Below are 13,613 nucleotides of genomic sequence, written 5' to 3'. Positions count from 1 at the left end.
TTTGGCTTTTCCCAGTTAGGGGTCGCCACAGTGGATCACCTGTCTGCTCATGATTGGCAGTGGAATTGTCGAGTTGCCAGCCACAGAAGGCACACACATGCACACACTCATACCTAGGGCCAATTTAGAGTGTCCAATCCACCTACAGCATGTCTTTGGGATGTGGGAGGAAACCGGAGCACCCGGAGGAAACCCACGCGACCACAGGGAGGACATGCGGACTCCACACAGAAGGCACCCCAGCCGAGGATCGAACCAGAGAACCTCTTGCTGTGAGGCGGCAATGCTAACCACTGCACCACTGTGGCCGCCCAATTCAAATCCAAGCATGTAAAAAACATTATTCAAATAATACATTAAAGCCCAAATGAAAAAAAAATCTCTTAAATGCAAGCCATTTAATCTTAGATGATATTTACAGATGCTCATTTAGACCAGAGGGAAATATGGCATCAAATTAAGTATCCATAAATGCTCTTTTTATCCAAAAGATTATATTTAACTGTACTAGTAAGAGTCGTGCCCCTGACCGTCAATCTCAGCAGACATAATAACCCGATGAATGTCAGATGCTTAAACAAGAAATCTCTGAATTTGAGGTCCTTGAAGATATCAGTGTTTGTGCAATTAAACAGAAGTGATTCTGTTGTACTGATAGCACTCCCTGTGTTCAAACATGCAATGCCTCTCATGCATTTACATTAATTATTATATTATAGTCAATTACAGACCCCCATCTATGATCCATTTGCATATGCAGAATCCCTTAACCAGTTAGAAAAGTTAACAAGTGAACCAAATACTATTATAATGGCTGGCTTCAAATTTCCACATATAAACTAGTAACACATGCCCAGAGAGTTCTGAATTTCATAAATGGAATTACACTTGGCCAAAATTTCCCCCTCCCCACTAGATGTGTCACACTTCTTTAACTGATCCTCATAAGCATTTCTCCCAGTTGCACCACCATATTTTTCCCACTTTCTACTGAAATCTAACAATCTGTCTGTAATCGTCTCTATGAAAACCTGCTTTGTGGCTTCTAATAACTCCTTTTCATTCAGAGATTGCTTCATAACCAGTTACATACTATTCACCATTTTTTTGAGAATCATAAATGGTATAGGTCCCCATCAATCCTTATATATCTGAGGCTGGTGTCTACCCCTTGGAATTTTACTTTTTTTTTGTGTGCATGTTTTGAGACGTCTGTACCAGTCCAACAAAAGCATAATGGCAAGCTACTACATTTACAAACCCAAGTCCCCTTCATCATTATAAAAGAGATTTCAAACTGCAAAGTCAAGTCAGCTCACCAAACTTACCATTAGAAAATGTAAGCCAAACTATGAACTTATGGTTGCAACTAATTCAAAAGATATTAAAACTTGTTTCTGCTATATTAGGAAGCTTAGAGGTAACTAAATATCCTGTACTAAACTTATCTTTAATGGTACCTCCTTCTCTGACTCAAAGATATTGTTAATATTCTTGCAGACAAATTCTCTTTCAGTTTCACCTCAGTCAACCTCCCAGTGGCCCCTACGTTCCCTTCACATCTCCCTTTCCAAAATCACTTTAAACCAAGTCCTTCTGACACTTTACAAAATAAAAAAAAAAAGTTCCATGGGTCTTAACAATATCCTTGGAGAAGTGCAAAGCCCTACCTAACAAAACCCCTCTATCAATTCTACAACCTGAGTCTCACCACTGGTTATATTCCCAGGTGTCGAGAACAGTTGCTGTGGTGTCACTCGATAAAGGTGGTCCCTCTAATGACCATGGGAAGCCTATTAATATCTGTAATAATATTTGCAACCTATGAAATGTATTATAGCTGAACTAATAAAAAGCGCTATAGATGACCTTATATCCTTGGATACACACTAGTTCAGCTCTGCAAAAGGTAGATCAAACCTGATCAACTTGGTTGAGTTCTCCATAAGGCTTGCTGATAATAATAATAAGTAGCCTACTATAATGGCCATAGAGTCCTTACTGCTTATCTGTACCTTACAGGGCCTTTACCACTATCTTACATGCTTGGTTATTAGCAAATTCTCTCAACTAAATTTTAACTTAGTTCATTGAATAGTTAGTAGGAGATCTGACAGAACCTATACCTTTAACATTCATGGAATTTGCTCTAGACAAAAAAAAACCATCACCTGCAATGTTCCACGGGGCTGTTATCTGGGCCCCCTCCTCTTTGATAGATACTTCTTTGACATGAAAACTTGCTTCAAGAGACTGTGACTAGCCGCATTTGTTAATGACCACATACTGAATGCAGTTATCAAGTCCTGTTTGGATACTAAAATTCTATAGCAAAGGATGGATCAAACAGATATTTGGTGCATTAATCATGGGCTCAGTTTCCTTTGATAAATCTAGCACCACTATCTCTTGCCATATAGATATCATTCCATTTAAATATGGCATTCATTGAGGACTTTGGGCCTGGTTTGATAACAGATTCTCCTTATCATCCGTTATATCTCCCCAAGGTCTAGAGAAATTATAGCCCCACCTTATTCATTCAGTATTAGGCTCATCATTGAATATAATGGCCTCTTTGTCAGGTACCTCACTAAGCATGTAAACCAACTTGAGAGACCTCAATGTTTATTCACCAAAAGGGTCTCAGGTCTCAGTGCCCTTACCTACTCAGATAGACTAAAAGCTCTAACCCTTTACAAAATTTTGTACAGACTCCTGAGGTTTGTTGACCTTCTCACTTATTGTTTCAGTGACCTCCTCACTTATTGTTTTATTTTGTAGATAACCAAATCACCCACTGTTGCTCACCCCCAGGTTAGATTATTTGTGGAACAATTCTCTTTCCTTTTCCTTTTCAGACACCTTTCACTATTCTTATCAGGTCTCCTACCAATCAGCATCTCTTTTTCACATATTCTAAAATCTCTGTTAGAAAGCATTATATGTTCATGTATTTCCTACAACAGCTGACATTGATTATTTTGTAGAACCTTTTCCCCTTATCCTCAACTAAAAATGGGGCTTTTAGCCCAGTTGGACTTTCCCTGTCAACAAATGAAAATAAATTAATAAATAAATGTATAGGTGCTCTTTGCTTTCTGTGCAATTAATAACCTAGCTCTCTTTGAGCAAACATCCACTCTAGAGGCCTAAACTTACACTACCACACAATACCACCAGATGGCATAACATGTAGTTACCTCCCCAATTCTGGAATAGGCTAATGTTACATATCAAGCAGAGTATATCCCTATCAACCTTTAAAAGTAGTCTGGATGACTTGATGGATGATTGCAAATTTTCACCTGGGATACTGGGAAAAATCTTCTTAATGGAGTACCACAACACAAATCAGTACACGAAGACAGCTGCTAAGACAAGTACCAGTTTAGTGGTCAGGATATTGTCTCAAAATAGACTGGTTACAGCATTAACAATGCTTTCTCCAGTATAAAGCAATAAATTAAATCTTAGCCATATAAAGGCTAAAGGTCATATGACTCAGTCATGTGATACACATCTTGTTTTCAAAATTTAAAGAAAAATACATAAGGATGGTAGCAAATCCCAGCTGCATAATAACAAGCAACAGTGATGTATTTTGAGCTGATACTCTGATCAATAATCAAACTTCTTCTTTCGGCTTTTCCCAGTTAGGGGCACCACTGTGGAACTCTGGTCTGCTAATGATTGGCAGTAGATTTTTTATGGGCGCCGAGGTGCCAGCTCGATGCCCAACCTTCAACAAAGGCATGCCCATTCTACGCATGTCTTTCAAACACCACTCAACCACAGGGTGGACATGCAGACTCCACACAGAAGGCGCTCCAGCCGAGAATCAAACGGGAGAACCTCTTGCTGTGAGGCAACAACGCTACTGCTGCACTACCACAGCTTTCTGATCAATAAGCAAACAATTCTTTTTATTTTTTCAGCTATCTCCCTCGATTGTGTTACAGTGGTTCATTTGAAATTGTCCAGTATTAACAGGTAGGAGCCATGCATTTTATTTAGAAGTATAGGACATTGCTAGCCTCCTGCCATAACTGGATGATGTGGCTGAGCTTTAAAATGATCTCTTGGATGTAAGTTTGTTAATAACTTATGAACCTATGGAGAGCACACAATGTACAAATGTAGAACAAGCATGTCAGCCATCAGGCTGTTACATTTACTTTTTCATTACAACTCTTCAAGTGACTTATTTGAGTCTAGTAAAATGATAAAAATATCCCAGTGTCCCAATCTCAAACCTCTAACAAACTTAACAATAAGATTACATTAGTGATAAGTGGCATCAGTTATGTGCATACATGTCAATTTCTTGCACTAAGAATGAGAACTGAAACAATTACTTTAACATTTTTAATAAGACAGCCAAGACACGGGGTAATAGCGATGGCTTGGTGAAGTGGTGACCAGGAATAAACACTGCTGTAGGTTTAATGATCCAAAGATACTTTAGTGACATCATTCATTCATCCAGTAGCTCACAAAATATTAAGAAACCCTCATGATGGTTTGACATACACAAACAAATACACCCAGTACTCTAAATGATTCAATACTACCTCCCCTTCTTTGTTTAAAATAGCAAACAGACGTTTTATGTACAATGATTAATAATGTAACACTGTAAAAGTCAAAACACATAGAAAAGCAGATCTGTTGACTACCTAGGGTTACCACCTGTCCCACTTTGCGAGGGACAGTCCCTCTTTGGGCAGTTGTGTCTTGACCAAAAATATTAAAAATGGCAAATATCCTGAGATTATAGGACATAATTATGTCCCTTATTTTATGTAATAGTTGCATAAAATAGTTATTTCTCTATCTAAAATACCTAAATGTTACAAGAGACAGAATAAGCAACTAACCTGCTACAAGAATAAGCTTTTATTTAGGCAAAAAGTTAAGTTCTGTCCTTTCTACCGACTGTGGGTATGTGTCGGCCTGTAAAATCTGATGTGCGTCCTGAAAATGTCCCACTTTGGCCATTTGAAAAGGTGGCAACCCTATGACTACCCCACTGGAACTTGAAGAAGAGAAAATAAGGCCAAGTATATCTGATTTATAACAGAACTAGGTTATTAACACTATGAAAGAATGACTGTCATGCTGAAAGCTCTAAACATGTAAAAGCTGGGTTAAGACACAAGTTATTAATGATAGGAAACTGAAACCAGTGAAAAGATGAAAAGACACATCATAACATGTGAAGTCATTGATGTAAGCACATTTCTTTCTAGCCCTTGAAGAGTGCCTTAATTACACAAGAGTATTTTTTCTCTTTATGGAAGCATTTCAGTGACACACTTTTACTGTTACAAATCTCCAACTGGCTCCAAGGTCATAATTTTTCAGAAAGTGTTTCAGGGGGGAAATAATATTTTTTATGAACGTACTTTCCAGTATCAGTCATCACTTAATGTTTTATATCACATGCCAGTCTGGATTGTACAAAAAGTTTGTTTGTTCTACTGGTGGTGATTAGATAAAACAGTCCTTTTCTAAAAGTCATGACCTCTTGCTCTGCTTCTGATCTTAGTAAACTGTACTTTGCCTTTTGTTTCTATTCATGGCCCTTTTTTCTGTCATTTCTGTCCCTGTGGTATATCTTTCCAGTATTTTCTGATGTGAAAGAAGTTCACTGTTGAACTGATAGTCACGGATAAAACGTACTGTCACTGTCTCTGAATGCAGTCTCTTTTTTTAGCTTATTTAGACCTTTGCAGTCACTGTGTCAAAAACAACAGATTTCATTGTTACTGTAATTATTTCAGTGAAGTTGTTAATGTGCTAAAGTCCTTTAGTTTACCAATTCTACTTCTGATACTGTTGGTGTCGTTTGGACAATTACAATCTAAAAAGTAATGCTTTAAACATGCCTCTTGGGGAGAAGATAAAATCATAAAGCTCAGTCTGCCTTGGTCAAACTCATGTGTTTTTTGTAAACCATTATCACTGTCTGTTCTTTTCTTACCAAAAATTGGTGTGTCTTCACTGAAGGTTTTAGTATATTAGCTGATTTATCGGATGGAGGATTTCTGCAGCTGAATTAATAACAGATGTGTGTCATTTACGTCTTCTAAACTCACCAAACCACAAACTTTGCAATCAAAACAATTAATAAAAAACAAAGTCACCAAAGTAAACCACAGCAGAAGTTTTATTGGATTAGCACTTTTGTTCATAAAAGTACACTGAACTTCCTTTAGATAAAAAAAAAAAAAAAAAAACCTTCCAAACACACATTTAAATAGACAATAAAATAGCACCATCTGGTGGACCATTTAGCTCAAACACCACAAAACAATTTAAATAACTTAAAAAATACAGATTTAAAATATATACTCATCTAAAATTTGCATTATTGTTATTGCATATTAACCGACTAATCACTTCTACAAAATGTCTATAATTTCATGTTTTTAAGAACCAATAAACTATTAACTGATGACTTCTCATTTAGACAAGGTTTATTTGTTGCATGGATATAGCTGACAAAATATTTCTTGGGTTTCAGAATACATTGCCCAAGTACCTCCCCTTTCAAAAAAGGCAACATTTTCCAAGCAAAAAATGTAAATTCTATAAAAGCCACATAACAAATAGAATGTTTATAAAATGCATTCATCAAATTGCCCCTAGAGATGGTGTAAAGATGCTGAAAAAAATTCTTTTTCTGAAGGCTTTCTCAGTCTTGCGCACATAAAATGCTGGGCAAGTAAAACAATGAGCCAAATACACCATCCTTTTTGTATTGCAATTACATTTGCCACTAGGAGATAATCTTTTAGGAACACGAATTAACATAAAACTAGTCCCTCTCTCAAATATACCTGCACTGTGAGCAACACCTACATTTTGTCATTCTCTTATTTCCTGTAGAAAGAGTAAAGGAGCCACTCTGTGTCTTCTCAAAATACTTCTTTAAGTTACCTTTGATTTTATAAACTAATAATGGTTTCTCACCCAAAATTCCTTCACATCTTAAGGGATCATTAACACTTTTCCTATTTTTCTTCAAAAGAAATCTTATATCCTTCAAGGCACCATCGTACCCGTATACCATTGCCCTACAAAAAAGTTAGACTTTTTTTGTTAGTACCACCCTAAACATCTCTATCAATAAGATATTTCTACACCTAATTACCTCCTGCTTCATAGTCTTAATCATAGTTGGTGGATAAGCTCTCTCCAGAAACATCCCATACATAGTATACAATTCAGCTACAAAACATGCATTATCAGATATTAACCTAGCTACTCTAATCATCTGTCCTTTAAGGACATTTCTCTTCTGCCAAGGGGAATGGAAATTACTAAAATGTAACAATGTTTTGGAATAAGTGGCTTTTCTATAAATGTTGGAAAAAAAACAATTATCAGTGCTGTTTTTATAAATAGTAAGTAAACAAATAGTAGCAAGTGCTAATCCAGTAAAATGTCTTCTTGTGATTTCCTTTGATGGCTTTGTTTTTTTTTATTAATCTTCTAAACTCAAGGCATGTAGAGAAACTAGTTATAGGCTTATTCTCAGGGTGGGGCTCAAGCCACTGCTAGCTTGACTTTAGGTTTAGTTTACTGAATAAAATTGGTCTATGTGGTTCACTATGTCTTTTTCTGTGTTATGTCTGTCCATCTCTACAGCCTACTCAGTCATTCTGATGCACAGACTTCTGCATTTTGAAGATGTACTGACTTGGGAAACTTAAGATGTTGGTCCTGTTTGCTTTAGAGGGAAGAAGTATTCTTCAGTGATTTTCTGTGGTGGATTTAGTAATAGTTTATGTAAAGTTAGATCTGATGATTTCTGAATTTACCAAAGCCTGAAAGAATTCATTACACCCATACAATAGCAGCTCTATCTATCCATGTATTTTTCTTTCACTTACACTATGTGTTGTTTACTTCTGGACAGTCAGCTGCATGTAATTATGTTTTTTTTACCAATCTTTAGATTGTTACAGTTTGAGATTATCTATTTATATGCTCTCTTCGGAGTTTCATCTGTTAGCTGTCATTCCCCCTAAGGCTGGTCTGTAACACCCATTCAGCCCAGTGCTGTGACTGAGATTCCATGCTGCTATAACCTTTAAATTATAGTTTCTATACCAGCTGACCATTATTGTGTTGCTGGAACACAGAGATACATTTTGTCACCCCCAGAAAAATTCAAAGGAGGTCTTGCTTGAAGGGAAACTGCTGCAGACAATGAGTTATAGAAATTTAGGACACTGCAGCAACAGTCAAAGAAATTTAGAGTTAAAAAAATACAAAGCTATGACCACAGGTTGTAATGGTAAACTTTTGTTAGTTAAACATTTTATCTAGGTATTGCTGCTTTTTCAACTTGCATAATATTTTCCGCTTACTTTAAACAGGGTGTCATATTTATTATGAAAAACAGCTGAAAACCACCTTCCCCAAATTGAAACATTCATTTTTTTACTGAAAAATTTTCAGTACCCATTTTATCCTTTTCATGTTCATAAGGACCTGGAGCCTTTCCTGATAAGCAATGGGAATATTTTTTCACTATTTTTTCTTTTACTGTATAAACCAATAAGAACACAGTCTCAGACTCCCAAAGTAGGCAAATGAAGTTTGAAGGAATCAAACACAGGGCTATAGGAGGATGCTAGTTAGTAGTACATAGCCTTAATCCTCTGTGCTAAGCTGCCAGACAAATAAGTAAGACTACTGTCTTGGATGGAATGCCAGTCTCCAGCGGAAACATGAACATGCACATACATACCACATGCAGACCTGAGGTAATTTGTAACATCACCAGTTCACCTGCCTGCATGATTTTAGGATATAGAAGGAGATTGGAAACTTCTAACAAAGGTCCATGGGGAGAGAGGGAAGTCACAGAAAGCATACCAGCCAGCAGCCAACATTATAACCACAACTACAGCATATAACTTGATGCATTTTCTGTTATTGGCTAATTATTGATAGGATTACTGGTAAATTCTAGGCTAGTTGCCCTTGTGAGTTATTTTGAGCCTAGCCATTTTCCTTTTGGTGCTTGAACTAGCCTATTAGATTGGTCTTATCCATCTCATGGTCAATAATTATATATTCTCCCTAATGACAGTAATCAGGATCATACCATAGATAATTTGAGGGGGAGCCCATGGATGGGACAAAGTATTTAGGAACTGCCTCTTTCCTTTAGTAGTACAGGGAGCAGTACTAGGGTAAATTTTCTATTACCCATCCACTGATCCAAGTTGCTTTTAAATAAGGACAAGGATGATCTTTTTTTTTTTTAATATGGATTGAGAGTCTGTTCCAGTGGTGTCCTCTATGAAATATACCTCTGCCGTTCAAACCATTCTTTTGATGTTGCAGATCCATAGACTGAGTATTTCTGATGCTATTTGACTTGCTAATTTGCAGAAACTCCATCAGTATTAGATTGGGGGGTGCTTTGTATGCCAGACACAGATCATTCTTAGCAGTCTGTAGGATACAGAGTATAGTGATAGGGCTTTGATTCGGTCCATTTAGGGCATTTTGTTTAGGCCTTGTGTCCTTTCAGTAAGGTACTTCTGATATGAAATGCTCTGCCCACATTTCAGTTATGCTGATTATAAGTCCAAATTTCAGAAGCAGTGCATACACACATGCACATATTAATATATTTCTAGTGTCTGTACTATTGTGATATTTAAATAAGCTCCTTTGTTTTCTTCAAGGAATGTTTGCACTTTCACAGCTACAATGTTCTCTCTCTTCTCTTGCTCTCAATCTCTCTCTCGTCTTACTTCTTGGTTTGCACTTATGTGGTTACATGTATTGATGTGCACACTCACTATGTAGTGAATTACGGTTATGCAAAGATCAGGAAATGAACCTCATGTCTTACCACAATAGTCAAGTCTTTAACAAGTGTGACATTCCCAGCAACATGAGGGACTTAGTGGCACATGCATTAGGACTGCTCATTAAGTGGAACTTGATCAGATTTTTTTTCTGTTGATATGACTCAGAAATCTGCTTCTGTTTTTATATCTCCAGTTCTGAGTTGCTGCATGCAAAGTGGTAGTCGGTATAGCAATAACCCATGCCTGGGTGTGGGTAATGCTGGATTTACCCATGGTTGGCGTGGTTTGGTCCTGAGGGCGAAGCCCAAGGGACCAAACAAAGCCAACCGTGGGTAAATACAGCATTACCCACACCCAGAAGTGGGTTATTGCTATTATACCATGACATTATTTAAGAAAATAAACTATTACTTTTCTTAAATAATGGCATAGTATAATGCCTGTTTACTGCCCTTCCGCAGATGTCTGGCATCCGCGGCAGTTCTAATGTACTGCGCGCGCGCGGTACATCAGAGTTGGGCAAAAGCAACGGAGAAAGCAAGATCTCCGTTGCTTTTTTATTTCGCTATGTTAAATGGGTTTAACATAGCGAGCCAGCTTTAAAATAAGCAACGGAGATGTCCGTTGCTTATTTTAAAACTGTCTTGCTATGTTAAACCCATTTAACATAGCGAAAAAAGCAACGGAGATCTTGCTTTCTCCGTTGCTTTTTAAAACCTGTCTCGCTATGTTAAATGGGTTTAGCATGGCGAGACAGCTAAAATAAGCAACGGAGATCTCCGTTGCTTATTTTAAAGCTGTCTCGCTATGTTAAACCCATTTAACATAGCGAGACAGTGTTTTAAAAGTAGAGTTATACTAATGGAAAAAAGTCCAGGCGACCGGACCTTTTTCCATTAGTATGACTCGATTTACAATGTGCACGCTGGCCAATCAGCGTGCACGTTTTGGGGGGGTCATGGTATAATAGTCAGTAGTCCATCTGTGAGATAGCCTAGAGGGAGAAGAGTAAGAGATGCAGGTGTGGTCCCTCTGGGTTGTCAAGGTAGACATGGACATTATGGAATGGAAATGGTAGCTGCCTGAGAAGGGATGGAAGAAGTAGGCATGGATGCCAGAGAGTGAACATCCCTAGAGTGTTACTCCCCTGGACACGAGGGGGGTTCAGCAGGATGTGTTGAAGAGGAAGTTATACATGTCGTGCTTGCTAAAGAACTCTCACCACAGTAAATGTAACATTTGTTTCTTCAAAAACATGGACATCCTCAGCAGCATCCAGGCTGAATCTCTAATTAGCTCTCTTCTTTGCAGTTCTTCAGGAAAATACCCATCTTACCATGGTGATCCCAAAAGGATATTGTGCCCTAAAGGCTATATCAGGATGGTAATGCCTGCAAAATGTTTTCAGTGATGTCTTAGCTAGTTCTGTATTCATGACATCTACTTAAATCCTTTTGAATAAAGTATTGGAGGTTACAGCTGCCCTTGTAAAGTGAGCTTTAGTCTTGGATAGGAGTTACTTGACTGACTCTGCATAGCATTAAGTGATGCAATCTGAAATACATATGAACAAATGAAACACAAAGGCCATGTCCAAACAAAGTCCAAACAAAAGCTGGCGCAGGTGGATCCACAGTAAAACTACAATTTATTGAACTTTAATAAACACAAAATAAAAAAGATGATTTGTGCTTTTGTTCACTTTTCATGAACCTCAACAGTGTGCCCCATTTAAATACACTCAACTGACCCCATTGGTCAATCCACACATATCCCCTTCCTTAAACCAGCACATTCCTTTTATCCAATATTCACCATACAAAAATATCTAAAATATATAAATACAGCGTATAAAATATATAACACCAATATAGGAACACACAACTTATGTCTAAAAACAGGCCTGTTGTTAGACCATGGCTGCAGGAGGGGGAAATGGTTCCTTGGATATGTTTTCTCAGAATGAAACTAATGAAAACAAACTGGTGAAGTGCAAACCACCTAATAGTACTACGGTACCACCAATAAGCGAAAGTCCAGGTAGACACCACAATCTCACAGCAACTGTTTAATCCACATAACGCCAAACAAACAAATTCAAATCACCAAAGACTTGAATGAAAACAACACAAAAACAGGAATCAAGCACCCAGGAAATACATGAAATATAAAAATAAATGTAGCAGCAGTTAAGCGCTTTCAACCATTCAACAACTGGTCTTCTTCAGAACTGCTAAAGAAATCGTTCAATCAGTTTAAATGAACTTTGTGGCGCCAAAACAAACAGATCTCTTCTTAAAGATATATTCACATATATATAATAATAAAGGAGACAGTATTAATATAAATAATATTATTAATAATAATAATAACCATTAGTAGCCAACAACTAATCTTTGTAATGCCCTCTTGTTATGCTCATGTGAATAAATATAATATTTAGTTAAAAGTGTTTAAAAACATTAAAATGTTAAAAACTGTTGTAGTATGTAAAATTGAACTGTACAATCCCTTTATATACACATCCTATTGTTAATAATATCTATATAATAGTTATTACAAATTCGTTTAATATAACAAAACTAATCTAAATTAATATTATTATTTCCTATTGTCCAATATAATGTAAATAATTATCTTATAAATAACATTCCTATAGATACAATAAGTTTAATTGAATTAATTAAAACGTGACCAAATAAATAATAAACACTATATAAGTTCATTGTGTGTTATGAATTCATTGTGTGTTGTAATGTATAACTATATCATTTAATATTTAATGTTCAGTTTTTAAATCAATACATAAAAATAAAAATAATGAATAATAATAATAATAATAATAATAATAATAATGATAATAATAGTGATAAAATGGATGTATAACATAATGTTTAGGTTTAAGCTCTACCTTTCATATTATTACGATATTGTATAGTATATATGAACTATATTTATAATACTTAAAAACTGAATGTACTGATTGTCCTAAATATATAATAATACAACATTATGAATCAAAAATTAGAGTAATACTATAAAAACAAATTCAATTGGACAACAAGAGTGGCAATAATTGAAAATGTTACTAAAAATGTAAACGCATATTTAGACTTATATTCCTCATTTTATAGTGATGGATGTTATTTGCATTATTTACATTGTTAACATTAATGCCACTATGTTAATAAACTTTTAATAGAAATATTATCATTTAAACCCGGTGGACTTGTTGCATCAGTATACAATTGCCACCAAGATTCTTTAAAAGCTATTAAACCTTTTACGTCCCCACCCATAGGATTACTAGGTATCTCCTCCAATATGGAAAATTTAAAAGTGTGTTCTGCCCCTAACATATGAACATGTCTATACAAAGCATTTGTGTCATCCTTTGTCCTAATGCTATACAAGTGATCATATATGCGCTTTTTCAAACTTCGTTCCGTCCTCCCCACATAATAAGCGTCACATACGTCACATGTAGCTAAATAAATAACATTTTTCGTGTTACAATTCCCATTTTTACAGATGATGACACTCCTGTGTCCATTCTTTAATGCAATTTTACTAACACAATTCATATATTTACAATAGTTGCAAAATCCACACTTATTACTTCCTTTGTAAGGAACAGACTTTTTGTTACCTCCTGCATTATGCTCTAAAAGTTTTTTCATATTTTTGCCCATCCTATATATAAATTTTGGCTTATTGCCCAATATATCTACCAAATATTGGTCACCACTAATCAAGTACCAAAATTTTAGG

General features: G+C 36.1%; 1 protein-coding gene across 1 annotated transcript in view; it reads right to left on the bottom strand.

The window, feature by feature from the left end:
* Positions 1-13,613, bottom strand: part of MATN1 (matrilin 1) — a 164,725-nt gene that overhangs the window by 104,579 nt on the left and 46,533 nt on the right. The gene's annotated exons all lie outside the window — the stretch shown is intronic.

Source organism: Protopterus annectens, chromosome 1.part1 (assembly GCF_019279795.1).
Source record: "Protopterus annectens isolate FY-2018-M chromosome 1.part1, PAN1.0, whole genome shotgun sequence".
Classification (NCBI taxonomy): domain Eukaryota; kingdom Metazoa; phylum Chordata; order Ceratodontiformes; family Protopteridae; genus Protopterus; species Protopterus annectens.
Note: the sequence above shows the minus strand (reverse complement) of the source record. Positions and strands in the feature narration are given on the sequence as shown.